Source organism: Lepidochelys kempii, chromosome 23 (assembly GCF_965140265.1).
Source record: "Lepidochelys kempii isolate rLepKem1 chromosome 23, rLepKem1.hap2, whole genome shotgun sequence".
In the NCBI taxonomy this organism is placed as follows: Eukaryota; Metazoa; Chordata; order Testudines; family Cheloniidae; genus Lepidochelys; species Lepidochelys kempii.
This window is the reverse complement of record NC_133278.1, coordinates 12282018-12302920: the sequence shown is the minus strand read 5'-3', so window position 1 is coordinate 12302920 and position 20903 is coordinate 12282018. Positions and strand designations below refer to the sequence as shown.

Genomic DNA, 20903 nt, shown 5'->3' with positions numbered 1-20903 from the left:
AGTGACACTTTGACTGCACCCTGGACTTGGAAAGAAAGAGGTGGGAAGTGGTTCAGGGAAGCAGCCTCAGGGCACTCCTTGATGTCATTTCCACTCCTAGAGCCCTGGGTTGGAGCCTGCTGGAGCCGGAAGGCCCAGGCTATCATACCAGGCAGCTGGGAGGGAGGCATAACTCTGGCTGCCCCCTGAGATAAGGGGAATAAGGACACTGGAAGCCCTGAGGCAAGAGTGTGAGGGACTACTGCCACTCCAACAGCTGCCCTGAGATCTGTGGGAGGACCCCCTAGATGTTGGGACATTTCCATGGTTGCAGAGCCAAGGCTTAACCACTTCTGAGGGCTCACTCATCCTTATCCTTATGGGGGAGATTGTGCATTAAGACAATTCATCATTGCCCTGCACATTGGGTAGTCATGTACACCTGTGTACAAATCCTGGGGATCTGTGGATTCTGGGAACCAGGATGGGGTAGGGTGCAATCTACACACACACACACACACACTCACACACACTGATGGCATTTTCTTTCATTCACCTTCAGTCCCCTCCTTCACACATTTCCTGAGTGCTTGTTCAGACATTTGCCCTTTGCCCACACCTGCTTTTTATAGTCCAACGGATTTTGGCGGGCTTTTTTGTGTCTGCTGAGAGAGTTCTGAGGTGAGTACACAAATCTGCTGTGTGCGAATGTAATTTATAATCCAGATAAGACATCTTTAAAATATGTATTTTATATTTTCTCTAGATTTGGGATTTATAAAAGTTACTTCTTGTTTCTGGAACAATTGGAATGACTGAAATTAAAGTTTAGATGCACTGCAGGGATGTTTTCATAACTGAAGCGATGAAAAAAATTGCGAATCATTCAGAAAACAGTGGCATATAATCAGAAGAAGTTTTGTGCAAATACAGAGTTTGGACTAACATTTATCTGTATTAATTGGATCATGCTGAGTGTGTAGATGAGAGTAATAGATGCTAATCTCCTTGTCACATAATGTTTGATTTAGAGTTGTAATGCTAAGGAGAGGTAGGCACTTCACTATTTCATTTTATTTTTTTCAAAAGAGGAAAGTTGTAACCAAAACCACTCTCCTTTTGCTATTGGACCTTTAAGGCAGGAATCTGCTCTGAGGGATCTGTGGGGATGGCAGAACTAGATGTGTCTTTAGAGCTCTCAAATACAAAAGGACTTTCATTCTTAACAATAGATTATCACATTGGAAAGTATATCTTGGTGTAAAATATACTAGGCTACTGCATGTGCATGGGATGGGCAGGCAGTTGGTGAAAAGAAGAGAAAGGAATAAAATGGTGCTTGTGAATTTTTCTTCTTGAATCATAGAATCATAGAATATCAGGGTTGGAAGGGACCTCAGGAGGTCATCTAGTCCAACCCCCTGCTCAAAGCAGGACCAATCCCCAATTAAATCATCCCAGCCAGGGCTTTGTCAAGCCTGACCTTAAAAACTTCTAAGGAAGGAGATTCCACCACCTCCCTAGGTAACGCATTCCAGTGTTTCACCACCCTCCTAGTGAAAAAGTTTTTCCTAATATCCAACCTAAACCTCCCCCACTGCAACTTGAGACCATTACTCCTCGTTCTGTCATCTGCTACCATTGAGAACAGTCTAGAGCCATCCTCTTTGGAACCCCCTTTCAGGTAGTTGAAAGCAGCTATCAAATCCCCCCTCATTCTTCTCTTCCGTAGACTAAACATCCCCAGTTCCCTCAGCCTCTCCTCATAAGTCATGTGTTCCAGTCCCCTAAACATTTTTGTTGCCCTCCGCTTGACTGTTTCCAATTTTTCCACATCCTTCTTGTAGTGTGGGGCCCAAAACTGGACACAGTACTCCAGATGAGGCCTCACCAGTGTCGAATAGAGGAGGACAATCACTGCCTTGTGTTTCACTGGAGGTGCTTCAGAGGAGGAAATGCATATTTCACAGGATTAACAGCATTGCTCTGCTGGTAATTTTGGCAGTTGTCTTTGCAGTTAAAAGGGGGAAGAAATTGGGAAAACAAACAAAAAAAACAAACCCTTACTAGTTATTTGGGGTCAGTTGGATTATAAAGTGTATATAAGAAAGCTTTAAAAGAGACTGAAGATCAGAGCTGGTCAGACTCCCCAAATACATTTCATTTGAACTGTTTTGATTTTTTCATGGCAAAAAATCAGAATGAAAGAAAATTAATTTGTTCAATTTGTATAGAACATTGTGTTTCAATCATTCATTTTTTGCTTTTTCCCTTATTTTGAGTTTTGCTTTTCTCCCACTTTCTGTCAGTTTTCTCCTTTTTACATTGTTACATTTCTTTGCTTTTTGTTCTTTCTAACTTTTCCAAAATTGGATAAGTTTTGCAAAGTTACGGAGTGCAGAAAAAAAAAAAACCCATGGGAAAAAAAATAAACAAGCAAACAAACCCCAGACCTCACTCAGTCAATCTATTGCACTCAGTGGCAAAAAAGGAGAAAAGAGAGAGAAAGTGGGAGAGAGAGAAATCCAAATGTTTGATTTTTTAAAGATGTTCTGGTTGTTAAGAAATGTTTCAATTTGAAATGAAACAAAACAAAATATATATTTATTATTCCTCATGATTACATCAGGGGGATTTTTTTAAACAATTAGCCTTCACAACATACAAAATTTCTAAGCATAAAAAGGGGAAATCTACTGTCTAAAATTTATCCCCATGAGTCACCGATAAATCCTGACCGCAAATCGGCTCTGTACTTAGTCACCTGTCTCTTGGAGAGGGCAGGGCTCAGCGCACATCGCTCTCCTTGGCTTCTCCCATTGGCTCATTTAAACAAGGAGCCACCTAGTTTGGGGGCTTTTGGGAATCTCAATCTAAGGCGCCTCCCTCCCTCCATTCCTTGTCTGGGGATCATGGGCGCCAAACTCTGACTTTTGGATTACAGTGATATTCCAGGTGCGAAACACACACACACACACACGATTCTTCCCCCGTGAGTGAAGGGAGCACAGTGTTTCCACTGGTCTCCCCCCGCCCCCGGTATTATTGCCTTGCTACTGGCAATCATGGCTATATTTTGAGACGGCCTTTCCTGCTTGGACCCTCCTGTCCATTCAATGCAGCTGGCTCTGGGGTTGATTACCCCCCAAAGCTTTTTAAGGAGATCTTTGCCGCAAATTGTATCTCCGTGCTTGAGGCAAACCCAGATTTGACTGACTGTAACCATATCTTCAAATTCTATTTCTATTGGCTGTCTTAGGGTTGCTTTTAATCTTCCCCCTCCCACCCCTTCAATCCATATGGTTCGACGGGTGAGGGGGAGATCTTGGCTGGTTATCGATACCAAGGCTCCTGGGTCTATTAACATACTGCTCGGCCGGCCCCCCACTCGTGCGTTAAGAAGCACCCTGGGGTCGCCTTCGGTTCCAGCCGCGGAGGCCACTGATACCTATTTGCTAGCCAGGAGTTTGAGCAACTCCTGGGTTTGTTTAACCTTTTCCGGTTTTGTGGTACTAGTTGTATCAGTTTTATTCTGCTTGTTTGGCCACTGGCCTTCTGTGGCCCACTTCATTACTGCTGAGTATGTCTCTCCCACTGAGATGCCTAATGCCAGGACTGCTTGGTGGTCCACAGGCAGCCCTTCCTTTACGATTTGGAGGAACACATCATGGTCTCGGGTTGTTATAGTCTCCACGTCTGAATAAGCCCGGAATGCATTCCACTTCTTTTCAGCACAGGACATGGCAGACTCCCCCTTCTGCTGAACCACTGATTGCAGAGCCCCCCAGTTGGTGGTCTGGGCTCCTAGATCAGCAGACAGTGCCTTCCTGAATTCGATTACAGTGCCTGCTGGCTCTTCAGCCTGATGCCCTCCTGTGGGGTTAGGGTTATAATCTTCCGCCCAGTGCCCCATCTTCCATTTATTGTCTAAGTTGTCCCACACATCCCTGGGGTACTTGCACTTGACCAGGATGTGAACATCCCTCCTATGGAGGCCGTGTATATCAGTTAGGCCATCCAGCTTGTCCCAGTGTTTTTGTTATCACGCTTGAGTTCAGGTAAATCGGACAGCAGTGCCTGTTTTTCCTGTGGGGTAAAGGGACGGTAGATCTCAGTGGTTTCTGTCCTGAGTCCCCTCGCTCGCTCGCCTTCCACATTAACATTTCTGAACCTCCTTAGATGCATTTTGATTGGAGCCAAACGTTGTTCTTGCTCCCCTGGGGCAATCAATCCTTGTGGCGCCCCTTCATCATCCCTGGAGGTGCCCAAATTTGGCCTTTCACATGAAGAAATGTATGGAGGGGGTTCCGGCTCATCTCCTTTGCTTCTTGCTGCTCGATTTTCCCACAGATAGTTAATCGGTGGTGCAGTTGGCTGGCAAGTGCCGGGTGTGAGCTCCCCCGCTTCGGATCTGGGGGGGTGTCCCAGGCATGGTGGTTGTAATTCCTTTGCTCTGGGACCTTTTCCATCTTCCTGACGGTCACATGTTTTAAAACACCAGCTTTTATCTCTCAGAGCCTCATTTTCAGTTTTTAAAGTTGCATTTTCTTTTTCCTTTATGTTGAGCATATCCAATACTACTATGATGGCTTTGTGTATTTCGTCACCTTTCTGGTTATTCCACCCATTAACCAAATCTTCCTAAAACAGTGACATATGATCAGAAGGAGTTTTGTGCAAATACAGAGATTGGACTAACATTGATCTGTATTAACTGGATCTTGCTGAGTGTGTAGAGGAGAGCAATAGACACTAATCTCTTTGTCACATAATAGAGGGTTCAGTGTTGTAATGCTAAAGATAATATAATAATAAAATACTAGTATATTTTACATCAAGATATACTTTCTGATATATTACTCAGTGAAGAGGGAGAAACAATGGGAAACTTGGAAATGGCAGAGGGACTTAATGACTTCTTTGTTTTGGTTTTCACCAAGAAGTTTGATGGTGACGGGATGCCTAACATAGGGAATGCTAGTGGAAATGGGGTAGGTTTAGAAGTTAAAATAAAAGAAAAAAGAACAAGTTAAAAATTACTTAGAAAAGTTAGATGTCTGCAAGTCGCCAGGGCCTGATGAAATGCATCCTAGAATACTCAAAGAGCTGATAAAGGAGGCATCTGAGCCTTTAGCTATCATCTTTGAAAAGTCATGGAAGTCAGGAGAGATACCAGAAGACTGGAAAAGGGCAAATATAGTGCCCATCTATAACAAGGAAAATAAGAACAACCCAGGAAACTACAGACTGGTCAGTTTAACTTCTGTGCCAGGGAAGATAATGGAGCAAGTAATTAAGGAATTCATCTGCAAATATCTAAAAGATAATAAGGTGACAGGTAACAGCCAGCATGGATTTGTAACGAACAAATCATGTCCAACCAATCTGATAGCTTTCTTTGATAGGATGTCAAGCCTGTGGATAAGGGAGAAGCAGGGGACGTGGTATACCTAGACTTTAGTAAAGTGTTTGATACAGTTACACATAACCTTCTTATCAATAAACTAGGGAAATACAACTGAGATGGGCTACTATAAGGTGGGTGCATAACTGGCTGGATAAACATCTTCAGAGAGTAGTTATTAACAGTTCACAATCGTGCTGGAAGGGCATAGCAAGTGCGGTTCCACACGGATCTGTTTTGGGATTGGTTCTGTTCAATATCTTCATCAATGATTTAGATGTTGGCATAGAGAGTACGATTATTAAGTTTGCCGATGATACCAAGCTGGGAGGGGTTGCAAGTGCTTTGGAGGGTAGGGTCATAATACAAAATGATCTGGACAAACTAGATAAATGGTCTGAGATAAATAGGATGAAGTTTAATAAGGACAAATGCAAAGTACTCCACTTAGGAAGGAACAATCAGTTTCACACATACAGAATGGTAAGTGATTGTCTAGGAAGGAGTACTGCAGAAAGGGATCTAGGGGTCAGAGGGCTCTATTGAAAAATAATAATATAAAACAATATTTTCTCATGAAAAACCTCATGTTTATGAACTCCTATATGTGACTGTGGGGCCTGGAGCAGCCACGCTGAGAACGCATACTCACGACAGACTGCAAGCAATAGGGCAGACAATCCTCCAAACTGCTGGTTTATTCTATACTTAAATTCCAGTAACAAAACAGCTTCTGTATTATCACACTGGTTATCAATAAGACAAAATACAGTCTCCTTTAAACATTGCAACTACTGGCTCCCATCCACAAAGCCAAGCCTAGAACAGTGAGGGATTACTAAAAATCTTATTCACCCTATCTAAAATTCTACCAATCCCAAAAGTCTGGACACATTACCCACCAGATCAATGAATATTTCAGATCTCACCAAAATACATGCTTACAGCCAATCCTTATTAACTAAATCTAAGATTTATTAATAAAAGACAAATGAAAGAGAGTTACTATGGTTAAAAGACATGCACACAGATAATAGGTAAAGTTCTTGGCTCAGTTTCATAGCAGGGACAGTGAGGCTGCTGATTTGTAAAGGTCTTTCTGAAATCAGTTTAAAAGTTTACAGTTCAGTCAGCAGTCCATGTGCAGAGTTTGTTCAAATTCTTCCATGGAAATTCCAGGGTGAGTCCAGCGTAACCTGGAGATCTCAGTCTTGTGGGCTTAGACTTTCCTTGACAAAGTTCAAGCAAATCTGAGATGAAAAGGATCGGGTCCAAAGCTTTCTTTTTAGTTGCAGCAAGCCATCATCACAGCAGAGCCTTTCTGGGATGAAGAATAGATAATGTTTACTGTTGCTTTGAAGGTAATCTGTTTCCTAGGCATACATAAGTAACTAGGTGTATTCATTAGCATAATGCAATTAATTATTTAAACAGTTCACCCGTAGTTTACTATGTGGGGTTATAAACGTCAAAGACAAATCAGTATAATAATATGATTACATCCCAAGTTCCATCTAAATGATATTATTCCCTTTTGATGCCTGAATCAATAGAATGTAGTAAGGAAGCATCGTGAGACAGGAGCAGAATTTAGACATCTACAAGCTAATTAGCTCACATTTACAAACTTCAAACAAGATATAGGAAAACATCGAAAAATCTAATAATAGAACCATAGAACTGGAAGAGACCTTGTGAGGTCATCTAGTCCAGTCCCCTCACTCACGGCAGGACTAAGTATTATCTAGACCATTCCTGACAGGTGTTTGTCTGTCCTGTTCCTGTTCTAGTGCTTAACCACCCTGACAGTTAGGAAGTTTTTCCTAATGTCCAACCTAAACCTCCCATGCTGCAATTTAGGCCCATTGCTTCGGGTCCTAAACTCAGAGGTTAAGAAAAACAAATATTCTTCCTCCTCCTTGTAACAATCTTTTACATACTTGAAAACAAGTATCCTGTCTCCTCTCAGTCTTCTCTTTTATAGACTAAACAAACCCAGTTTTTAAAATCTTCCCTCACAGGTCAAGTTTTCTAGACCTTTAGTCATTTTTGTTGCTCTTCTCTGGACTTTCTCCAATTTGTCCACATCTTTCATGAAATGTGGCTCCCAGAACTGGACACAATACTCCAGTTGAGGCCTAATCAGCGCGGAGTAGAGCAGAAGAATTATGTCTCATGTCTTGCTTGCCACATTCCTGCTAATACATCCCAGAAGAATGCTCACTTTTTTTTTTTGCAAGAGTGTTACACTCATATTTAGCTTTTGGTCTGCTAGGACCCCCAGATCCCTTTCTGCAGAGCTCCTTCCTAGGCAGCCATTTCCCATTTTGTATGTGTGCAACTGATTGTTCCTTCCTCAATGAAGTACTTTGCACATGTCCTTATTGAAATTCATCCTATTTGAAATTTAATGTTGATAAATGCAAAGTAATGCACATTGGAAAGCATAATCCCAACTATACATATAAAACGATGGGGTCTAAATTAGCTGTTACCACTCAAAAAAGAGATCTTGGAGTCATTGTGGAGAGTTTTCTGAAAACAGTCACTCAATGTGCAGCGGTAGCCAAAAAAGCAAACAGAATGCTGGGAATAATTAAGAAAGGGATAGATAATAGGACAGAAAATATCGTCTTGCCTCTATATAAATCCATGGTATGCCCACATCTTGAATACTGTGTGCAGAGGTAGTCGCCCCATCTCGAAAAAGAGATATTGGAATTGGAAAAGGTTCAGAAAAGGGCAACAAAAATTATTAGAAGTATGGAATGGCTTCCGTATGAGGAGAGATTAATAAGACTGAGACTTTTCAGCTTGGAAGAAAGATGGCTAAGGGGAGATATGATTGAGGTCTATAAAATCATGACCTGTGGAGAGAATGTAGATAAGGAAGTATTATTTACTACTTCTCATAACACAAGAACTAGGGGTCACCAAATGAAATTAATAGGCAGCACGTTTAAAACAAATAAAAGGAAGTATTTCTTCACACAACACACAGTCAACCTGTGGAACTCCTTGCCAGAGGATGTTGTGAAGGCCAAGACTATAACAGCGTTCAAAAAAAGAACTAGCTAAATTCATGGATAGGTCCATCAATATCTATTAGCCAGGATGGGCAGGGATGATGTCCCTAGCCTCTGTTTGCCAGAAGCTGGGAATGAGCGATGGATGGATCACTTGATAATTACCTGTTCCGTTCATTCCCTCTGGGGCACCTGGCATTGGCCACTATCGGAAGACAGTATATGAAGCTAGATGGACCTTCGGTCTGACTCAGTATGGTCATTCTTATGTTCTTATGTTCCATTTACTTCAGACCATCTCTCCAGTTTGTCCAGATCATTTTGAATTTTAAGCCTGTCCTCCAAAGGACTTGCAATCCCACCCAGCTTGTTATTGTCTGCAAACTTTATAAGTGTCCTCTCTAAGCCATTATCTAAATTATTGATGAATATATTGAAGAGAACCAGATCCAGAACTGATCCCTGCGGGACCCCACTCGCTATGCCCTTCTGTCATGACTGTGAACCACTGATAACTACTCTCTGGGAACGGTTTTCCCACCTCTTTTGCACCCATCTTATAGTAGCTCCGTCTAGGTTGCATTTCCCTAGTTTGTTTATGAGAAGGTCATGTGCGGCAGTGGATGTTTTCAGAGACCTATCCTCAGTGACTCCAAGGGCTCTTTCTTGAGTGGTAACAGCTAATTTAGACCCCATCATTTTATACATATAGTTGGGATTATGTTTTCCAAGGTGCATTACTCTTGGGTGAAGACCATCTGGTCCTGGCGACTCTGCTTTCAGTTTCAAACACAGGAGTTAACCTCAAAATGACTGCAGTCTCTCATTCAGCACTTCTGACACCGTGGAATGATCTTGGAGTTCATTAAACAACAAAACAGTGAGTATCTGCTGTAGACAGCTATATTGTGTTCTCACCCTCTGTTTTCAGGGCCCAGCTCAGAATTCCTATAATCCTTTATGAGGGAGCCTCTCTAAATAATAATCTTGCACAAACACATCTCCACACCTGCTGTCCCTGCAGTGGGAGGGAATGGATTAGGTGACATCCACCCAGGTGCCCTAGCAAGTGATCCACGCCCCATGCTTCCTTATGGCAAACTTGTCCTTGTTTTCCATTGAAAAAATGTTCGAACATTTTCACCTAGCTCTGCTAATCCCGTTCAGAGACGTCTTTAAAGCAGTGCATGGGATTTGGGCTGGTATTTATAAGGAACCTCAGGGCTGTTTACTTGAGTTTTGCAGAGCAATAAATCCACAGCCCTACCTACTCCCTTCCCACCCATCCCCTCACTGAAAAAACTGCTTTTGTTTTTCACTCCTCACTTAACAAATAAGTTTGGGAAATGACTGCTCCAGCTTCACTATCAGCAATTACACAGTGGCAGAGTTTAAAGGTAGCAAGCAGCCATAACCAGATCCACCAGCTACTCAAGGTTACTGGATTTGGATCTCCAGGAAGCATGGGTGGTAGGTATTGAAGGCCAGAGGAGCCTAAACCTCCCCTAACCCAGGCCATGACCCCACCCACACTCTGCCCTGCTACCCTGCCCTTGCTTCCCCTCTCTCCTGAAGTCGGTGGGGACTCAGCTCCAGCCAGTGGCCTGGAGCTCAGGGCTCGGGCCAGGGACTAGGGGAGCCAGAGGTGGCTTGGGCCAGTACTCGGGCTGGCCAGCGGTCCAGGACAGCTAAGGTTGGGCCTGGGTGACTCAGGTAGGCATGAGGCTCAGGCCAGTTCAGGCTACTCCAATAATGGGGGTTGGTGCTTGAGGCTCTGGACATGACATGATATATGTTGTGGTATGTTCTTGTGATGGTCACTGAATTAACCCTGGTGTCTTGGATAACTTACAATTTTGTTAACCAGGGCTTGTCTACATAAATTCTCCTTGCAGTCTCAGGTGAATGAAGTGTTCAATTCCTGTTCTAGCAGCGTTGTACTTTGTCCTTTGTACAAGGAAGCAATTGATATTTGAGTTTGTTATGTTTGTGAAGCCCTTTGGGAAGAAAAATACTGCAGTAGCTGTACATAAATTGTTACTACATGGCCTGATTCTTCCAGGCTCACTCATGGAGACGTTCAGTCCTTACTTCTGCTATGCTGGTCTCTCCTTTACAAGGTGTGTTACTGTCATCTGAGTAGCAGTTGAATCAGCGTTGCTGGAAAAAGAAATACAGTGAATTTACAAGACAATGTATCGTGAGTTTGAATTTGAATTTTTTCTTTTAAATAATTTTTGTGTTAGTGAGAAGTTCTCATTTGGGGTCAGCGGAGAATAGATTCCTTCATGACATCTGCCGCAGAAATAATAATAATAATAAAAAATTCCCCAGTCTTGTTCTGCAGACCACAATGGTGAATGCCATGTCATGTCTACTCTACACAAGCCCCATCCAGCAAAGGAGGAGATTAGTACTAATTTGTTTGTTCTGTGTGTGTTTTGTTTAACTTTTTAGTGAGAACATTTGCTATTAGAAAATTGGCTGGAAAAATCAGCACATTTCACATAGCCTAGAATAGAATCACTGAATGTGCTGAGTTTACGCCACCCACTGCTTGGTCTGCATTTTATCCATGCAGCCACTGACAGGTGAAAGTGTCTAGGGTTAACTAAATATCACAGGAATTACCTCGTCTTCCCTCAGTCTACTTCCACAAAGGATAATTTTTTCTTAGGGTTTTGTTTTTCAGGAAAGTAGAAGTTGCCTTGTAAAATGAATGCAGTTTTGTATAGAGCTGGTCAAAATTCAAAATTTCCATTCTGTTGTAAATTCTGAAATTTTGAAAGTTTTAATTTTGATTCGGAACAAAAACTGGAAAGTTTGAAATTTCTCACATAAAGGAAATTCTGAAAATTTTTTTTTTTAAATCAAATGATTTCGATTCACTTTTCCCAAAATGAAATAGAGCAGCTGGCTGCTCCAAGTCCTAGAGACTCCCTTGGCTGTATGGGGAGTCCCCCAAAGTTTGGGGAGTCCTCTGATACAGAAGTCCAGACTCCCCTGGCCAGGTGTGCTGTTTGGTTTTGATGAATAAGCATTTTCGGATGCAGTCACATTGTAGAAGAATTCCTGACCAGCTCTAGTTGTGTGTACACCTCATGCTACAGATTGTGATGTTTTCAATTTCCATTGGCAGAGCATTAGATGAATTATATTGCGATCACAATGCACATAGGAATCAAAGTATTCTCCACTGTTTTCTCCAGCACTTCATTTATTTTCGTCATGAAATGGCTTTGGGGTAAGAACACCATTTTTTATTAACTACTAATTAGATAATAAATATATACATATCCATTGCTGCCTATCTAAATACTGTGTAAGGAAACCATGATGCATGCTTATGCTCCAATAAATTTGTTAGTCTCTAAGGTGCCACAAGTCCTCCTTTTCTTAATATAAAGAGGGAATTCCAAACAAAATTTGGGAGATCTAATGGCATTGTGGTGGGAATAACATCACTGTGTTCTGGAGCCTGTCTATCTCTTCAGCTGTTTTTACATGATCTCAGATGTGTGTAAAATCTCAGTGACCCTGCTTCATTAACGAGGGGGGTGGGGAGTGAGCATACAAGCTCCTTGTCTGAACACAAGTCATTAGTTACCCTCCTCAAGCTGCTGAAAAGTACAGAGAGACGTATTTCAGGATGAAAGCACAGTGACACTGCTGCTTAGATGAGACATTTACCCTACCAGTGGATATTGTTAGGAGAAGCCTAAAATAACAGAATGATTGTTACTATTCCAAAGTAACAGAAAGATTGGCAATGGCCAGGTACAATTGCTTTTTCTGCATTCAGGGACTACTCTCTCCTGCTTCTTCCAGATGCACAAGCCACCCAAAAGGGTTAGGCAGAAAGCAGGACCATAACTAAGCTTGGAAGGATTAGAATTTTATTGGTATCAGTAAATGTTGATAAATGTCAATTTCACTGTATGCACACAAACTGAGGAGAAAGTATTTATTTATATTAGTGCTGCTAATCAAAATACTCAGAGAGGTAAAGCAACAAAAATGGGGCTTGAGAATCTGTGAGTTTGATTTAAGGCTAACATTTCGACATATGCTGTGGACAGTTTCTGTTTTAATGGTTATATGCTTTCACTCTTTGAATCCCAGAATCTACAGTCATTAAATAATCGTCTCTGTGTGTGTCCCCTCAAATTTCCTGAGACTCTGAAATTTTAAGTTGACAATTTTTTTAAAAGGTCCAAACCCCATAATTCTGCAAAACTCTGAAAATTTCAATAGATAAACATAGAAAAAATGCTTAAAAATAAACATTGATTATATGTGTGTGTGTAACTCTAGCTCTGCTGTCCATCCCACCATGCACGATCATTTTCTAGTGAGAACTGTTTGCTCCTTACCTGCTGAGGTTTCAGTTGTCACCATGAAATGTTCTGGGGCTGCCTTCCATGGGGAGACTTTTCTGCTCTGGCTTGGAGCAGCCCATGTGTCAGGGCAAAAGCAGAAGGGCAATTTTGCTATAAACAGGGAATATGGCACAGAGGAGTTTCAGTTGTTCAGGGCATAACAATCTGAAGGTTAGGCACCTGTGCTTTCCCACATCACAGTCTAGAGGGTAGTTTTAATTGTTGGCAGAGACCCACTCCACAGTACCGTGAACAGTGAACTTTCAGAGCTCCTAAGCTAAACAGAGTTAAACCTGGTCAGCTCCCAGACTACTGCACTGGGCAGCACAGCATCGGGAGGAGGTGACCAGCCCCCTGTGGAGAAAGAAGTGGTTCGGGACTATTTAGAAAAGCTGGACGTGCACAAGTCCATGGGGCTGGATGCGTTGCATCCGAGAGTGCTAAAGGAGTTGGCAGATGTGATTCAGAGCCATTGGCCATTATCTTTGAAAACTCATGGCGATCGGGGGAAGTCCCGGACGACTGGAAAAAGGCTAATGTAGTGCCCATCTTTAAAAAAGGGAAGAAGGAGGATCCTGGGAACTACAGGTCAGTCAGCCTCACCTCAGTCCCTGGAAAAATCATGGAGCAGGTCCTCAAGGAATCAATTCTGAAGCACTTAGAGGAGAGGAAAGTGATCAGGAACAGTCAGCATGGATTCACCAAGGGAAAGTCATGCCTGACTAATCTAATTGCCTTCTATGACGAGAAAACTGGTTCTGTGGATAAAGGGAAAGCAGTGGACGTGTTGTTCCTTGACTTTAGCAAAGCTTTTGACATGGTCTCCCACAGTATTCTTGCCAGCAAGTTAAAGAAGTATGGGTAGGATGAATGGACTATAAGGTGGGTAGAAAGTTGACTAGATTGTCGGGCTCAACGGGTAGTGATCAATGGCTCCATGTCTAGTTGGCAGTCGGTGTCAAGTGGAGTGCCCCAGAGGTCAGTCCTGGGGCCAGTTTTGTTCAATATCTTCATAAATGATCTGGAGGATGGTGTGGATTGCACTCTCAGCAAATTTGCGGATGATACTAAACTGGGAGGAGTGGTAGATACGCTGGAGGGCAGGGATAGGATACAGAAGGACCTAGACAAATTGGAGGATTGGGCCAAAAGAAATCTGATGAGGTTCAATAAGGATAAGTGCAGGGTCCTGCACTTAGGACGGAAGAACCCAATGCACAGCTACAGACTAGGGACCGAATGGCTAGGCAGCAGTTCTGCGGAAAAGGACCTAGGGGTGACAGTGGACGAGAAGCTGGATATGAGTCAGCAGTGTGCCCTTGTTGCCAAGAAGGCCAATGGCATTTTGGGATGTATAAGTAGGGGCATAGCCAGCAGATTGAGGGACGTGATCGTTCCCCTCTATTCGACATTGGTGAGGCCTCATCTGGAGTACTGTGTCCAGTTTTGGGCCCCACACTTCAAGAAGGATGTGGATAAATTGGAGAGAGTCCAGCGAAGGGCAACAAAAATGATTAGGGGACTGGAACACATGAGTTATGAGGAGAGGCTGAGGGAGCTGGGATTGTTTAGCCTGCAGAAGAGAAGAATGAGGGGGGATTTGATAGCTGCTTTCAACTACCTGAAAGGGGGTTCCAAAGAGGATGGCTCTAGACTGTTCTCAATGGTAGCAGATGACAGAACGAGGAGTAATGGTCTCAAGTTGCAGTGGGGGAGGTTTAGGTTGGATATTAGGAAAAACTTTTTCACTAAGAGGGTGGTGAAACACTGGAATACGTTACCTAGGGAGGTGGTAGAATCTCCTTCCTTAGAGGTTTTTAAGGTCAGGCTTGACAAAGCCCTGGCTGGGATGATTTAACTGGGAATTGGTCCTGCTTTGAGCAGGGGGTTGGACTAGATGACCTCCTGAGGTCCCTTCCAACCCTGATATTCTATGATTCTAGTTAGAATAACTCATTCATTAATGGAGTCAATTGTTTCCACAGAAAATTTCAATTTTTGTTGTAAGTTTAAATACCAACATTTTGTGGCTGAAACAGAAATAAACAAAAAACTTCAGCTGAAAAAGGAGGCATTTTTGCTTACTCTTTCTCTTTGGACTGTCAGACTTGATTCCATTGTGATAAGGCATCTTTGTTCCGCTTTGAGTAATTGCCGTTGCCCATTACATTAGGTGTGTTTCTCATGTACGAGTTCCAGAGAGTTTTTGCAGATGGTACCAGTAGAGGGGACCCACCCTAGGGCTCAGACACACTGACAGCAGGAGGCAGCCCTGAACCAGCACCCAGAGCAGCCGTGCCATGTGGTGACTGAGGCCTTGTCTACTTTAGGGGCTGAATCGGCACCCCTGCGATCTATGCAGTGGCGTTGATTTAATGGGTCTGGCGAAGACGTCATAAGTCATTAGGCGAGTGCTGTCCGGTAGACTTAATTAATCCACCTGAATGAGAGGCAGAAACTATATCAATGGGAGAGCACCATGTTAGGTCAATGTAAGTTACGTGGATGTAAGTTACATAAATTACATAAACTTTGTAAGGTAACTAGCGTAACTTAGGTTGACTCAGAGCATTAGAAAAGGGCTGAGTTTCCCTAGGGAGCTGAAAGACTAACTCAGCCTGGCTGGGGGGGGGGGAGTTCTTCCTCGAGGGCTGTCCCTGTGGGTGCTCCCTTTAGGTGTTCATTTTCCCCTGCACTCGTAGTTGGAGACTTTTGGTAGCCTGCTGGGGTCGCACATGCGTGGTCCCTGCCTCGCGCTGCTGCAGGCCGTTAACCGATGCTGTGCGACCAACCCCCACTCTGTTCCTTCTCCACCGCCCTTGACTAGGAGTCGGAGCAATCAGCAGCGCCTCGCTACTTTGTAGTTAATTAGCTACAGTAAGTTACTTAGGTCTGGTCTACACTGGGTGTGGGGGGTCAACCTAAGCTACGCAACTTCAGCTACGTGAATAGCGTCGCTGAAGTCGACGTATCTTAGGTTGACTTACCTGGCCGTCCTCACGGCGGCGAGTCGACCGCTGCTGCTCCCCCATCGACTCCGCTTCCGCCTCTCGCGGAGGTGGAGTTCCGGAGTCGACGGGGAGAGCACTTGGGGATCGATTTATCGTGTCTACACTAGATTAGTTTCCTTGTTAGCAGCTACTTAGCTTGTTTCCCTTTTCTTTTCTCCTTGGTTTAAAAAAAAAACCAAAAAAGCTCCCGGCCAGGAACTTCGGAAAAACAGCCGTTTTGAGGGCGGAAGCGTCCGTCCCCCAGCGGGAATGCCCGGTTTCCTGGGCTTTCAGCGCCTTGCCTCCAGGCTCGCAGTGCCTGTCCCTGACAGCCACGATCAGTGTGTTTGCTGCCTGGGCGAAGCAGGCATGCCACAAAGCGTTGCATTGCTTCAGGCTCACGGCCAGAACGGCACGAAGTGGAGAGGTCTCTCGGACCTGTGTCGGGGCATGAGGCTTGGGACCCCCCTGCACTTCGCCAACTGTGGCTTCGGACAGGGGTCCTTTCTCCAACCCCACGTTGGAGTGCCCCGCCGGGCGTCACTTGAGGAAGCACCTGGGTCCCTGCCACAGGAATTACAAAACAACATAAAACACAGTCGTCCAGCGGACAATAATAGTTCCGGCTGGGGTGGCTGAGAGCTCCGGCACCCCTGCAGACGGAGACTGCAGGGGACGGCGCCGGCGGAGGGGAGGTCGGAGCCCTGTGCCAACACACCCCAATCTACAGCCGCTCCGTGGGCAGGCATCCAGGGCCTGCACCACCTGGTCAGCGCCGGAGCCGAGGTGGTGGAAAGCCCTGGCACCCACCGCGAAAGCCAGAGACTACAAGAGTCGGCTCCGGCACAGGCACTAAGGGGAAACCAAACCCCTCTGCCTCCACACCGCAAGCTGCAAACGGCGGGGCGGTGCCGCTACAAAAGGCGGCTTCTGCAAGGGCGCTCCCAACACGCACAGAGGCGCAGCCAGCAGCCCCGCCTTCCCCTCTGCAGCCCTGGCACGGACCAGGAGGCAGCCCCAGGGGCCGGTCAAACCAGCACAGCAGCAGTTCCTCAGATAGAGGGCTCTGGTCTTCGGCTCTGCCCCGGTTCCCCTATCCGCAGTACGGATACGAGAATGATACCCTGGGCACCGAGTCTCCCTGCGTCCCCAGCACCACTCGCTGTCTGACTCCTTATTTGAAGGAGGAAGATGAGGAAGAAAGGGAGCTATTTCCCCACCGGCTCCTATCCATCAGGAGCCAGTCAGCCCAGGAGTCTCTCCTTACAGTGGTATGGGGACCCCTGTGCCACTCCCATCCCAATGGGCATACTGGAATCAATGGGTCATATGCCCCACACAAGGGGGGACCCCCTGCCACGGTCAGACCCAGCACACAGTAATTCCCCACAGCTTCTGTACCAGTACCCTCAGTGATACCAGGGGAAGAGGAGGAATAACCCCCACCCCTGCAGGGGACATCACCTGGCCATCATCGTCCACAGCGGACACCTTTATTATGCCTCCTCCCCCTAATATAGGGGATGATTTCAAACTGTTTCATGGCTTATTTGAGAGGGTGGCCCTCTCTGCACATTTCCCTTGAGGAGGTCCCCATGATACAGCATGGGCTAGTGGGCTTTTTGTATACATCTGCTTTGTTTAAAAAAAAATTGCCCTTCACATGAATGAGACACTAATGGACCCTGTAAGGGTCATTCTGTGGACCCCTGTGGCTGCCCCTCCAGTGGGAGGTCCGGCAGGAGGTGTGTACCAAGAAAGGTCGCGGACTTTGCATCCAACATCTAATTTCTTAGTGATAGACGCAGTCCAGCGACGTGGCATGCGACAACAGCCCAGAAACACAACTCATGATAAGGACTGGAAAAGACTTGATCAGTTTTGACAATAAGGCTTACTCCTTGGCTACACCTCACTTCCGCATACTCAACTATGGGACATTACTAACGAAATACAACTATACAAACTACACAAAAATCTCAGAATTGATTAATTTTATTGCCAAGGACAAGGGAGAACAATTTGCAGCACTTGATTCTGAGGACAGGGCTGCAACTTCTGTGTCGACGGTAGTTGTAATGAGAAGGGCCTCTTGGCTCTATCTTTCTGACTTTTCTGAAGAGGTGCAATCCACAGTGGAAGACATGCCAGCCCAAATTATTCGCCAAAAAGATAGATGACTCACTCCACTTACTCACGGACTCACAAGCAACTCTCTGATGATTGCGAACCTATAACCCTAAACCCAAGAGGAAACAGAGGAATTACTTTACATCCCAATGATACCACTGGCCAATGTATTCACAACAACAGTGGTGATTTGACTCACAGGGTCGCAGACACAGGCCCTGAGGGGACAACAATCTACTTCTCAAGTCGCTGCATTCCAACCATCAACCTCCCTGAACAAGAACTCCAGTGGATGGACACCAATACTCGACCTCCGATAATTCAACAAGTTTGTCAGAAACACAACGATTCAAGATGGTCACACTATACACTATAAGTGACTGCCTGCTAAAAGCATCAACCCAGCAGAGAGCATTGCAAGCCACCGAACAGGTGGTAACCCTCTTCATGAATCTGGGCTTCCTAATAAATAATGACAAGCCCACTCTAACAACAGTGCAAGAGCTGGACTTCATTGGGGCCCACCTCAACTCTATCGAGGCTATAGCCTCACTACCGAGACAATGTTCTCTCACTCTCACCAGCCTCATACCCACTGCATGAAATAGTATCTGCCAGGACTTGCCCCCAACTCCTTGACCACATGGAAGTCACAACATTTGCTGTCAGATACACCAGATTGAACATCCGTTGCCTACAAGGAAGGCTACGTATCGGCTTTGTTCCACACAGGCACAGTATAAACAAGCACCCCACGATATCGGGCAAAATAAAGGACCCCCTCCTCTGGTGGGCAAAGCCGACCAACGTATGCACAGGGGCACCCTTCATGCAGACCACAAAATGCCTCACTCCTGGGATGTGGAGCACACCTGCACCCACATTCCATATAGGGCTGCTGGTCCCCTGAGGAATCCCTTCAACATAGAAACCTATTGGAACTTAGAGCTGTCCGCAAGGCTTGCTCCCAATTCCTGCCAATCATCAAGGATAAGGCTATCTGAAGCCTTAGCTTGTATGTATTATATATATGGACAAGGGAGAGCACACTCACAGTACCTCTGTGTGCAAGTCATAAAACCCTGATGATGGTGCATCAGACACAATATCCACACTACCACAGCAGATACCCTCAGCAGACAAATTTCTCAGGACCGCGAAGGGAGCTCGACAACACAGTACTCCTGCATGTGTTTCAACACTGGGGGTTCCCCACAGTAGACCTTTTTACAACTGGACAAAATACCAAACACCCTTGTTTTTGTTCCAGTGCAGGTCTCAGTGTGCAGTCATTAGGTGATGCATTTCTCCTCAAGTGGAATGGTCCCCTTCTCTATGCCTTCCCTCCTATTCCTCTCTTGAACCGAGTGATCCACAAGATCACTCCTATTCCTCTCTTGAACCAAGTGATCCACAAGATCAGGCTGGATGGGCGGTATGGGCCACAGTAATTCTACTAGCATGGTCTCACCAAACCATGGTATCCTTACCCCCTCAGCATGACCGTGCATCCATGAATTGCACTCCCAGTTCTTTCTCACCCACTGTCCCAGGACTCAGGCAGTGTCCTGCATCTGCAGAAACTCCATCTCAGAGCATGGCTCCTCCATGGCTCACAAACCCTGAGCTGACCTGTTCAGAGGAGATACAAAATATACTGTTACACAGTTGAACAGAAATGAACTATCACCCATACACCCTGAAGGGGAGATGAGTTAAGGCCTGGTGCCAACTAAAATGGATGACTTCCATCCCAGGGATATTACCCTCTATACTGCATTACCTATTAGAACTCAAAGGGTCAGACCTATCCATGAGCTCAATAAAAGTCCATCTACCTACCATCAGAACATTCCATCACAAAGTGGATTGCCATCTCGTCTTTACCCATCTACTGACCCAATGTTTCCTCAGAGGACTCAATAATGCCTACCCTGAACTAAGTAAGCCTGCTACACCATGGGACCTGAGCCTGGTCCTTTGGATCATCACCTCTTCCCCGTTTGAACCCGTGACAACATAATCACTGCTACACCATTCTATGAAAGTAGCATTTCTTGTGGCAATGACATCTGTCAGACGTGTGGGAGCACTGTGGGCTTTCATGGTGGAACCCCCATACCTGCTCTTCTTTGAGGATAAAGCCTCCCTCAGACCACACCCGTAAACCCACACAGATAGAACACATTACACACTTCATAATCTTGATGTTCAGAGGGCATTGGCTTTTTACATAGACAGGACTAAAGCATCCCATAAATCCCCCAGACTGTTTCTATCTATCGCTGAATGCTCCAAAAGGAGCACCATCTCTAAACAAAGACTTTTCACGTAGATCCATAATCGCACAAAACTCAGCTATCATCAGTGTGACTGCCAATCCCTCATGGGGATTTGCTCACATCCCACTAGAGCCTTATCAGCCTCCATGGCTTCCCTGCACAATGTACCTATCAAGGACATTTGTAGAGTTGCTATCTGGGCCTCAGAACATACCTTTAGACAGCACTATGGCTTAGAGCAACAGACAACATCTGATACCTCCTTCGGATGCTCTGTAGTATCGGAGGTCACGACTTCAACTCCGAAGCCTCTCCTACCATCGGAGGGCACTGCTCTGAAGTCAACTAAAGTGGAGCACCCACAGGGACAGCACTCGAAGAAGAAGAGAGGGTTACTCAACTTGTGCAGTAACTGAGGTTCTTCGAGATGTGTGTCCCTGTGGGTGCTCCACTACCCTCCCTCCTCCCCTCTACTTTGGAGTTGCCTTATTAGTCTCTGAAGTAGAGAAGGAACGGAGCTGGGGTTGGTCACACAGCACCGGTTAACTGCCTGCAGGGACCACACGTGTGCGACCGAACTGGGCCCTGCTACCAAAAGTCTCTGACTACGAGCGCAGGGGTGCACGAACACCTAAAGTGGAGCACCCACAGGGACACACATCTCGAAGAACCTCAGTTACTGCACAAGGTGAGTAACCTTCTCTTTTCCCAAC

The 20903-nt window shown here is 45.1% G+C and overlaps 1 protein-coding gene across 1 annotated transcript in view; it reads right to left on the bottom strand.

Annotated features, from left to right (window-relative positions):
* THAP7 (THAP domain containing 7) overlaps window positions 1–20903 on the bottom strand; it is a 91940-nt gene that overhangs the window by 53460 nt on the left and 17577 nt on the right. The window lies entirely within an intron of this gene.